Genomic DNA, 11,197 nt, shown 5'->3' on the forward strand with positions numbered 1-11,197 from the left:
TCAACCAACTCGGTTGGGGATAAAGAAGTTCCACTAGGGATAAAACACTCCACCGGGGAACTGAATCTATCAGTTGAGGGATAAAAGCATTCCATTAAGGAAATGAATCAACACTAACGTCTAGGGATACCCGAAGAGTCACTGCTTAGGGAACCACATATGTTTCACACTTAAGGACTTGCTATTCATTGAAATGCTGTTGATATTACTGTTACTTGCTTTGGAAAAGTCATTGCTTTTATATTTTAAAGAAAACTTGATTTTGATTTAAAACTTTAATTTTAAAATGATCATAATAAAACTTAAAACTATTGGTTGAAGTAAATAAGACCAAAAACAATTTGGATAAAGGCTCAACTTAATTTAATAGAATGGTAGTCTGTAAATGACAAGACTCCATAAATTTTTACAAAGTCTGAAAATGGTAATTTACATGGAAAAGGGGTACATTGAATACAAATGATCCTTAATCCTTCTACCAACTCTTGATATCCACTGTGCTCTGGACCGTTGCTGGGATGATGAACTAATGTCAACCCTTGTGCTCAAACAAGCCTTCAAAATCACTAAAGATCAGCAGAATGCAGTTACTTTCCATAATCCCTAATTTTTGCATAAGTTGCCCCAAGGTGGAGTACTCAACTTATCGGGAAATTCTTTTTGTTTTTATGTCTCTAATTTTTGCCTGGATCGTCCTTTTGGGTTTTCAATCCACCGAGACACTCATTTTTGCCTAAGCCTCCCTTTCGGGTTTTCAACTTAACGAGTTGTTCTTTTATTTTTTTAGGCGAAGTATTTCTTGACTGCATCTGCGTTCACTAGACGAGTGAACTCTTCACCATCCATAGTTGTAAGAATCAAGGCACCGCCTAAAAAAGCTCTCTTAACAACATATGGGCCTTCATAATTGGGAGTCCATTTTCCTCTGGAATCTGGATTGAATGTCAAAATCTTCTTGAGCACAAGGTCACCTTCTCTAAATACACGAGGTTTGACCTTCTTATCAAAAGCTTCCTTCATTCTCTGCTGATATAACTGACCATGACACATGGCCGTCAATCTCTTCTCTTCAATCAAATTCAACTGGTCAAACTTGGTTTGACACCATTCAGCCTCAGTCAACTTGGCTTCTATGAGCACACACAACGAAGGAATCTCAACCTCTACGGGGAGTACTGCTTCCATACGATATACAAGAGAAAAAGGGGTTGCCCATGTTGAAGTGCGGACGGATGTACGATACCCATGCAAAGCAAATGGGAGCATCTCATGCCAATCCTTATATGTGACAACCATCTTCTGGATAATCTTCTTGATATTCTTGTTTGTAGCTTCAACAACCCCATTCATCTTGGGTCTGTAGGGAGAAGAATTATGATGTGCAATCTTGAAGTCTTTATAAAGAGCTTCCACCATATTGTTATTCAAGTTTGATCCATTATCAGTAATGATCATACTTGACACACCATAACGGCATATAATCTGATTCTTGATAAACCTTACAACAACTTGCTTGGTTACATTTGCATACGATGCCGCTTCAACCCATTTTGTGAAGTAGTCAATTGCCACTAAAATGAAACGATGTCCATTCGAAGCTTTGGGCTCAATCATCCCAATCATATCAATTCCCCACATGGAGAAGGGCCATAGGGAAGAGATAACATTCAAAAGTGTCGGAGGAACATGAATCTTATCAGCATAGATTTGACACTTGTGGCATTTCTTCACAAACTTGCAACAGTCAGATTCCATTGTCAGCCAATAGTAACCTGCTCACAAAATCTTCTTTGCCATTGCATGTCCATTGGAATAAGTACCAAAGGAACCTTCATGCACTTCAGTCATCAACAAGTTTGCCTCGTGTCTATCCACGCATCTGAGCAAAACCATGTCGAAGTTTCTCTTGTACAATATATCACCATTCAAGTAGAAATTACCGGCTAATCTCCTCAAAGTCTTCTTATCTTTCAAAGATGCCCCAAACGGGTAAATTTGACTTTGGAGGAAACATTTGATGTCGTAATACCACAGCTTCTCATCTTTGACCTCTTCAACAGCAAACACATGAGCTGGCCTATCAAGACGCATCACAGATAAATTGGGAAGTTTATTCCAATATTTCACTACTATCATTGATGCTAACGTTGCAAGAGCATCTGCCATCCGGTTTTCATCTTGAGGGATATGATGAAATTCAACCTTTGTAAAGAAAGTTGAAATCCTCCTCGCATAATCTCTATATGGTATTAAATCGGGTTGATTCGTCTCCCATTCTCCTTTGATCTGATTCACAACCAAAGCTGAATCACCAAAGACATCCAAATACTTGATTCTGAGATTCATGGCCTCTTCAAGCCCCATAAAGCAAGCTTCGTATTCTGCCATGTGGTTTGTATACTTGAAAGTCAATCTAGCTGTAAATGGTAGATGCGTGCCTTAAGGAGTAATAATCACTGCCCCAATGCCATTTCCATATTGATTAACAGCTCCATCAAATACCATGCCCCAACGGGAACCAGGTTCTGGCCCTTCTTCAAGGAATGGTTCATCACAATCTTTCATTTTCAAGTACAAAATCTCTTCATCAGGAAAATCATACTATACTGACAGATAATCTTCAATTGGTTGGTGAGCCAAATGGTCAGCAAAGATACTACCTTTGATCGCTTTCTGATATCGGTATTCTATATCATACTTTGACAACAACATCTGCCAATGGGAAATCCTCCCAATTAAAGCAGTCTTCTCAAATATATACTTGATTGGATCCACTTTGGATATCAACCAAGTGGTATGATTCAACATATACTGGCGCAGACGCTTAGCAGCCCAAGCCAATGCGCAACAAGTCTTCTCAAGCATTGAATACCGAGTCTCACAGTCGGTGAACTTCTTACTGAGGTAGTAAATTGCAAATTCTTTCTTCCAAGTCTCATCTTGCTGACCAAGAACACAACCCATACTATCTTCTAGCGCAGTCAAATACATGATCAACGGTCTTCCTTCGACAGGTGGAGACAAAATAGGAGGTTCAAGCAAATATTCCTTGATACTGTCAAAAGCTTTCTGGCAGTCTTCGGTCCAATCACAAGACTGATCTTTCTGAAGAAGCTTGAATATAGGCGCACATGTGGCAGTCATGTGGGAAATGAATCTGGAAATATAATTCAAGCGGCCGAGAAAACCTTTGACTTGCTTCTTAGTTTTGGGCGCAGGCATCTCTTGTATTGCTTTGACCTTGGCAGGATCAACTTCAATACCCTTCTCGCTGACAATAAAGCCCAACAACTTACCAGAACGAACACCAAAAGTACACTTATTGGGATTCAAGTGGAGTTTATACTTCCTCAAACGCTGGAATAGCTTCAACAAATGCTCAACATGTTCCTCTTCATCAATCTATTTGGCAATCATGTCATCGACATAAACTTCGATCTCTTTATGCATCATATCATGGAAAAGAGTAGTCATTGCTCTCTGGTAAGTCGCACCAGCATTCTTTAGATCGAAAGGCATCACTTTATAACAGAATGTTCCCTAGGGTGTAATTAATGTGGTCTTCTCCATATCTTCGGGTGCCATCTTGATCTGATTATATCCGGAAAATCCATCCATAAATGAAAAGACTTTGAATTTAGCAGTATTGTCTACCAACATATCGGTGTGCGATAGAAGGAAATCATCTTTCAGATTGGCTTTATTCAAATCTCTATAGTCAACACACATGCAGACTTTTCCATCTTTCTTTGGCACAAGCACAATATTGGCCACCCATTGCGGATACTCAGCGGTCACAAGGAAACCGACGTCAATCTGTTTCTGTACTTCCTCTTTGATCTTCACAGCCATATTAGGATGCGTTCTTCTCAACTTTAGCTTGACTGGCGGGCATTTTGGCTTCAACGGCAATCTATGCTTCACAATCTCAGAATCCAACCCAGGCATGTCTTGATAGGACCAAGCAAACACATCTGAATACTCTCGAAGAAGATCAGTCAACCCCTTCTTAGCATCTGGACACAATCGAGACCCAATCTTGACTTCCTTCACATCATCCTCGGAACTGTCATACCCCGATTTTGCTCCTGAATTTTTCATGTTTGTTTGGCATGTTTGGCCTAACCTTGCTTTGGTTTTACATGAGGATTGGTTTTGATTCAAAGTCAGGGTGTTGTGATTGTGGATACCTCTATGGTCTGGGTCATCTAAACGATCAAGCTTCTTGTGTTTCGAGCCACTTGCTAGTCATGTTATTGGTTCATGGATACTGTGTCAAAACCCTGACCTTATGGTCTCAGTTCATGGCCTTGTTCATGTGCATTATCAGTCATGTTCTTTTCAAAGTCAAATATTCAAGTCATAAGGCAAAACAAGTTGGAAACCAACTTCAAACCATTTTGTTAATCCATTTCAATTTTATTACATTTGATTCCATACAAAAATACACAAAAATTGACACTTTGACCAACAGTTGACTTTTTGGTCAACTTTGACCAAAGTCACCCAAAATCCAAATACCCTAAATTTCACCATGATTATCAATACATTGTCCATTTACAAAGAAAGTGCCAAGAAAATGAGTTTGGACCATTTGTTGACTTTGGTCAACAGTTGACTTTTTGGTCAACTTTGACCAAAGTCAACCCTAAAATTCTGAAGCCCTGATTTCCCAAACTTGGACATAATCCCATGTTACTTTGCCTTGATTAATCATCCAGTAGACATGTTGATTGTGCTTTCACCTTGTTGCTTCGCTCACAAGTAACCTTGCAAATGCCTTGACCACTATCACAAACCTACAAAGCACAAGCCATGAAGTACTGGTTTAGGCTTGCAGAACAACACAATCTGCAGCATGACAGCAGTTCATCCATGTCGATAATAAAATCCTACAGCAAGGTAAGTATTGGCAGCACATCAACCACAACAAGATGCAATGCTCATGTTGATGTTGCATGCCTAAGATGGCATTCATCTGCAAAATGCATGGCAACCTGAAATAAAATCAACAGAAAATCAGATGGGATTTGCTTGCATTAGCTCAATGGAGTTCCACCTGCATCATGTTGCAGCAGACCTATAAAAAACCATCCTTGAACAATCAGCATAGCAGTAGGCCACATCAACAAGTTATGGAACATCAATTGCTGGCTTTTTCAATGTATATTTTTCTGTTAGAGATTCAAACCATACATTCAAATTTCAATCATACTTCTTGCTCAACCAAGTTACAATACCAATGTCACATTACATACGTCACTACGATATGACCTATTGAAATACTCTAAACAAAAAATACAAATCCAATTCAAATTAACATAACAGCAGTAGTGGGAACAAATGGATCTCTAACTTACCGGTTGAATTTGGATGGCTTTCCTGCCATTGCTTGGGCAGTCACCTATTTTGCAGAGATTGAAGATTTGAGTCCAATTGAATCTAGTTGCTGTCGGCCGCCTTCTGAGTGTGGATATCCTGCTGTAAATGCATCTTACTATGACTTGAGCTTTCATCCAGTTAGTCCTAACCATGACTGCAAGCGGTACAAAAAAATTCTCGAGCTTTCAAATGCTATTGTTGTGATTCTTGCAAGGCCGGCGTGGCGCAATACATGAAAACTGAGTGGAGAGTTGTTGCGATATTCAATGTCGTATTATTTTCTGTTTTGTCTATCATATACTTTGTTGGATGCTATGCGAGACGAAGTGCGGCAAGGAGCCAAGCTAAGCATTGAAGAAGAATCTATATACGCATGCATCCATGAACTGCTTTTGAATTTTGTTGGAAGAGAAAAAAAAGATCAGTGTCTGCAGCTAAAGATGAACTTGTGAAATTCATATTAGTTTTAGGGTCTCTCGGTGTGATTACTTGTATATTTCTTCGTGAACACCAGTTGCTACTCCACATAGCCACCAAATAATAAGCTGTAGCAGCACCACAGTCAAATGAGCCTACAACTTTGCAACCAATCCAACCTGCACATGATTGAATCTTGACGTGATGACATTTTCCGTAATCTTAAGAACATTTCACCAAGTAAGCTTGGTGTATCACCCTTCAAATATGGAACAGAAACCGCCAATCTGGACCACAACCCCAACAGGTAGTATACACTGTTGCTAGCCCACTGCCATGACTGCAAAGATTTAAGAGTGAACTCTGTAACCAAAAGTATCCAATTGTTATAACCTTCCATGTTAACTAGCTTTGACAATTGGTAATTCACTCTAAACTGACCAAGAAGGCGAAAAACTCATGTACTGCTACTGCACTGCTACATGGAACAACAACGTTCGTTGCGGTTATTCAATCATAACACGGTCAGTGAAAATGCAGCTTTGAACATACCCAACATGGGAAGCAAAACGATCCTCTTTATTTCCCTTAAATTGTGTGATTGAAATGAGGTTTTAAAGGGACATGCTAAAGGTCCATCAGTTATGATTCTATTTGGGAAGTAACTGTATCGCTTCTCATAAATCTGGAAAACTGGTTACTATGGATATCCCTTTGCCCTTAAAGAACTCCGATGGCTCAATTGCTCCTGTAAAAAAAAAAAAGAGTTAGGAATATCCGAAGAAGAAAGTTCGAAGCTGCTGTCTCATTTCAAAGTGATCCTGATGTTGTTATTGCAAAACTGTCTAGTGGCATGGCTGTCATACAGGTTGGTGCACAAACTGAGACAAAACTCTAGGAAAAGAAATTGAGAGTTGAAGACGCTTTTAATGCTACAAAGGCAGCTGTTGAAGAGGGTATTGTAGTTGGTGGTGGATGCACTTTGCTCAGACTTTCCTCCAAGGTGGATGCAACCAAGAGCTACTCCGCAGGGAACCACCGAACCTGCGGAAACAGAACGAGTTTAAGGAAATGCGTTAATTTGCCGGTTTACCGATGGAATTCGCCCATGATGGAATAGGCATCAAACTAGAGTAGTGATCAAAACTGAAACCGCTTTCGGAAGCTTACCATTTGTTATGACGTGAGCTGCCTCAAACCGGTACGCAATTGAGCGTTGTAGTCGGCACCGATCCTGCAGCATTGCCAACAATTTGCATCAAGTTCCCCACCAGCTGAAAAATTTGAATACCAAGCAGAGTTTAGTCGGCTCATGGACCTTATTGTTAACAGTTTATACAGTAACAAGGAAGTGTTTCTCAGGGAACTTATCAGTAATGCAAGTGATGCCTTGGATAAGCTGCGATTTTTTAGTGTTACAGAGCTTGACCTGATGAAGGATGCAATTGATTTTGATATCCGAATTCAAGCTGATAAGGATAATGGGGATCATCACTATCACTGATACAGGCATTGGTATGACTAAGCAAGAACTAGTTGACTGTCTTGGAACTATTGCTCAAAGTGGAACTTCAAGTTTTCATTTGAGAAGTGTACGTATTACTTTGAGATTGCTGTGGCATTGGCTGTGGCTGCTATTCCGGAGGGATTGCCCGCTGTCATCACGACTTGCCTTGCACTTGGTACTTGCAAAATGACCCAGAAGAATGCCCTGGTTCGGAAACTACCTAGTGTCGAAACTCTGGGTTGTACAACTGTGATTTGCTCTGATAAAAACTGGTACATTGACAACAAACCGGATGGCTGTTTCAAAACTAGTAGCTAGTGGCCCTAATGTAGATACCCTGCGAGCCTCTAAGGTGGAAGGAACTACGTATAATCCATCTGATGGTCAAATAGAGAATTTTGCCAGCTGGTCGATTGGATGCTAATCTTCAGATGATAGCGAAAATTGCTGCTGTTTGTAATGATGCCGGAGTGTCACAGTCAGAGCATAAGTTTGTTGCCCATGGAATGCCTACTGAAGCAGCTTTGAAGGTTTTGGTAGAGAAGATGGGCCTTCCTGAAGGATCCAAGGATGTACAATCAGGAAGCAAAAATACCATCCTGCATTAAGTCCCAATGAAGGCAGAAGCAGATATGTTGAACCAGCCCAGTCATTGAACCTACATAAACAAAACCAACCAGAAGCATCAATGCATAATTCATGAATGTGTGTGTCAATGACCAATCTACCGTGAACACAAGTCAAGCCATATCGAACCAAATGGAGTTAACCCCTGCTGTACCTGCATCAACCATCAACTGCTATAGCAACAACCAACAATCTGCATCGACAAGTCCAAATCAAGACCATATCCTGCTACTTCATGAAGCAGACCATGACAGAGATGTGTATGTTCCATTCAAGACCCTGGCAGCAGTTCATGCACAAACAAGTTAAAGTCATGACAAAACACAAGTTGTCACTACAATATGTTACCAACATCCACAACCTCCTTGTAACCAATTTTCACTGCGGTAAAAAATGAACAAAGGGGGAAACACATTAATCAGTCAATTTGCAAAACCTAAAGTGCAAAACCATTAACCAACAGTCAGAGGGCAAAGTCAAAAAAACATCCCAAATTGATATGAGGTCAAAGCAGAGAAGAAAGGATACCTTTTCTTGAATCTAACATGGATAGGGTGATTATGTGTCTGAGCATCCAAAGTGCTTTGCAGAAACACTCCTTTTGAACAGCAAAGACCCCATTGGAAACCCTAATACATAGAATATAAAAGGAGAAGGAGAGAAATCAGTGAGGGACAAAAAAAAACCCTAATTTCTAAAGAGTGAGAGGCGGCCACTGAACACAGAGAGCTGGAGGCAAAAATCTGAAGCAGAGGAACCCTAAAATCCCAAAATCAATTACCTGGAGGCCAGCTTCTTCGCGTCCTTCACCATCGCCGCCGTGACGCTTTGTGAGTACTTCTTTTTCTTTCTTTTTTATCTTTCTCATGTGCTTGCTGTTGGAAATATTGTGAGAGCTGAGAGTGATTGAGAGGGGTTCGTTGAGAGCGTGAGAGGGTTTTGTTGATGTCATAAGAAGGATGAGTTTCGAGTGCGTGAGATTACCATTGCTAGCTAAGGTTGAGTTCGCAAGGTGAGAGAGAGTGAGGAGGACGATGAAGCTGTTTCTCTGCTGTTTCCATTTTCTTTTTTCTTTTATTATTATTATTTACTTTTTATTTATTTAGCTTATTTTGTTTTTTAACAGAGAGAAAAAAAACCATAAAAATGTTTATTTTTTTTTTTTTATTTTTTTAAATCTTTTTTTTAGCCCGGTTCATATATTTAACATAGTATATCAGTAGCAAATATTGTTGAGTGGTCTAGTGGAAAGAAGTTAGTTTCATAGTATTAAATGGAGAGGGTTCAATACTCATATGTGGAACTTTTTGCTTTTATTTGCTTTTATTTGATCTTATTTTCCTTTAGTATTTTGTTAATGTCCTTTTTATGTTTATTATAATTTCATTTGTTAATAATGCATAGTTGTTGTATTTTAATTTAGTTCAAAAACCATTTTTTTTTTATTAAACTATAAAAATCATACTTTCTCGATTTAATATCGAGCCCATTTTTTTACACCCTTGTAAGTCGATTGCTTTTTAAGCATCGCCATCAACCTCACATAGCTTACTCTTGGGCTTTCTTACAATGAGCCGGTTCCCTTACACTTACACGTTGTTTAATGCTCATTCATTTCTTTTCTTTGATTATTTGATTTGATCACATACTTGTTTAAATATTTTACTTGTGTGATTAACTGTGGCCTACTTGTATGGTGTATGAGGCATATACTTATATTGCTTGATTGCCATGTCAATCCCCATTCATAACAAATGTATCCCTCTCCCATGAAATGTATAATATTCTTTCATTCTTTATTCATCTGTTAATACAAGAAATAAAATGAACACCCGATAACCATTTCAAAACAAGACCAAAACCTCGATCCAACGTCGAGTAATCATTTTCCAAAACCTAACAGAACCAGCACGTATTCATCCACCCTTTTGTAAGTCGATTGCTTTATGCATCGCCATCAACCTTGTAAGTCGATTGCTTCGTGCATCGCCATCTACCCTTATCCCTAACGCTTCTCCTCGCTCCATTCGTCGATTCTTGTTCCGATTAGGTAGCACCCATTAGATAGAACCCTTTGTATGATAACATAGGTAGGATTCCCATATCTTTTTGTATGATAACATAGGTAGGAGTCCCATATTCTTTGCATGCCAACATTAGGTAGATATTCCCATTTGTAAATCCTAACACTTAAGTACACATTGCATGACAACTCTAGGGCAGAGCTTCCCCCACTTCTAGACCTTTCCGAGCGTCTCCGATCTTGTGGCATGTAGTCCGTTCTATTGCAAAGAGGTAACTGCCTAAGACTCGATTCAGCGAGCTGCGACACCTACTGCTAGGATGTGAACACATCGCCCACTCTCCTTTGACACAACTGGTGTCCTCATTTCTAAGTCCATATTCAGATGGCAACCCCTATGTAGGGGAACTACGTCGCCCTGATTCTCATACCAGATGAGGTACGTAGGCAGGAGATCGTGCGAGATCTCTCCGGGCACCCTTTTCTTTTTTGCGTGTGTTTCAATCCCCTATGTAGGGGAACTACATCGCCCTGATCCTTGTTCCAGACGAGGTATGTAGGCAGGTGGTCGTGCGAGACCACTCCGGGCACCTTTTTTCCTTTTTGTGTGTGTTTGTTTAACAATTGCTAGGCTCGAGTTCCCGACTCCTTGGCAATCTGTTGTTTGTTGTTCTTGTTGTGTGCTTGGAAGTTGATGTAAGTCCATCGAGTGGCATTCGGGTTCCAGTGTGGGTTTGTTGGGTTCGGATGCTGATGTAAGTCCAGTGATTGGCAGTCGGACTCCACGTTTGCCCTTTTGTGTGTGTTTTGGTTCGGATGCTGATGTAAGTCCAGTGATTGGCAGTCGGGCTCCATGTTTGCCACCTTTTTGTGTGTAGGTGCCATGTTCAGATGGCAATCCCTATGTGGCCGAACTACGGCAACTCTGATTCTCATGTTCAGATGAGATACGTAGGCACAAGATGCGATGTCTTGCCGAGTTTGACTAACGACTAACAACTAATCCTTGTTCGCTTTCGCCTTTGTTGCGATCCTTTCTCTCGCCCTCGTTGCGATCGAGACATTCCCTTTCTCTTGCCCTAGTTGCAATCGAGACTTTTGTTCCCGTTAGTGTAGCTGAACTACGTTTTGCTCTGATTCTCATTCCCGATGAGATACGTAGGCATAAGACGCGACGTCTTAGCGAGCACACTCCTCTTTAACCCATAGGTAGCCGAGCTACGAAGACTCTGATTCTCATA

The 11,197-nt window shown here is 40.3% G+C and overlaps 1 long non-coding RNA gene across 8 annotated transcripts; it reads right to left on the minus strand.

The window, feature by feature from the left end:
* Nucleotides 1-4,377: 4,377 nt before the first annotated feature.
* Nucleotides 4,378-8,987, minus strand: LOC127105920 (uncharacterized). 8 transcript variants are annotated; one of them, XR_007795184.1, is made up of 7 exons: nt 8,715-8,987; nt 8,462-8,562; nt 8,088-8,212; nt 7,118-7,964; nt 6,970-7,033; nt 5,361-6,843; nt 4,378-4,997 (listed from the first exon to the last, which is right to left on the minus strand). It is a non-coding gene; the product is annotated as an uncharacterized LOC127105920 (long non-coding RNA). The 8 variants fall into 8 exon arrangements; XR_007795181.1 differs by having other exon boundaries at nt 5,361-6,547; nt 6,666-6,843; nt 6,970-7,964; XR_007795185.1 differs by having other exon boundaries at nt 5,361-6,139; nt 6,241-6,843; nt 6,970-7,964.
* Between the last annotated feature and the right edge of the window lie 2,210 nt (nt 8,988-11,197).

The sequence above is a fragment of the Lathyrus oleraceus genome, chromosome 7 (genome assembly GCF_024323335.1).
Source record: "Lathyrus oleraceus cultivar Zhongwan6 chromosome 7, CAAS_Psat_ZW6_1.0, whole genome shotgun sequence".
Lineage (NCBI taxonomy): Eukaryota > Viridiplantae > Streptophyta > Magnoliopsida > Fabales > Fabaceae > Lathyrus > Lathyrus oleraceus.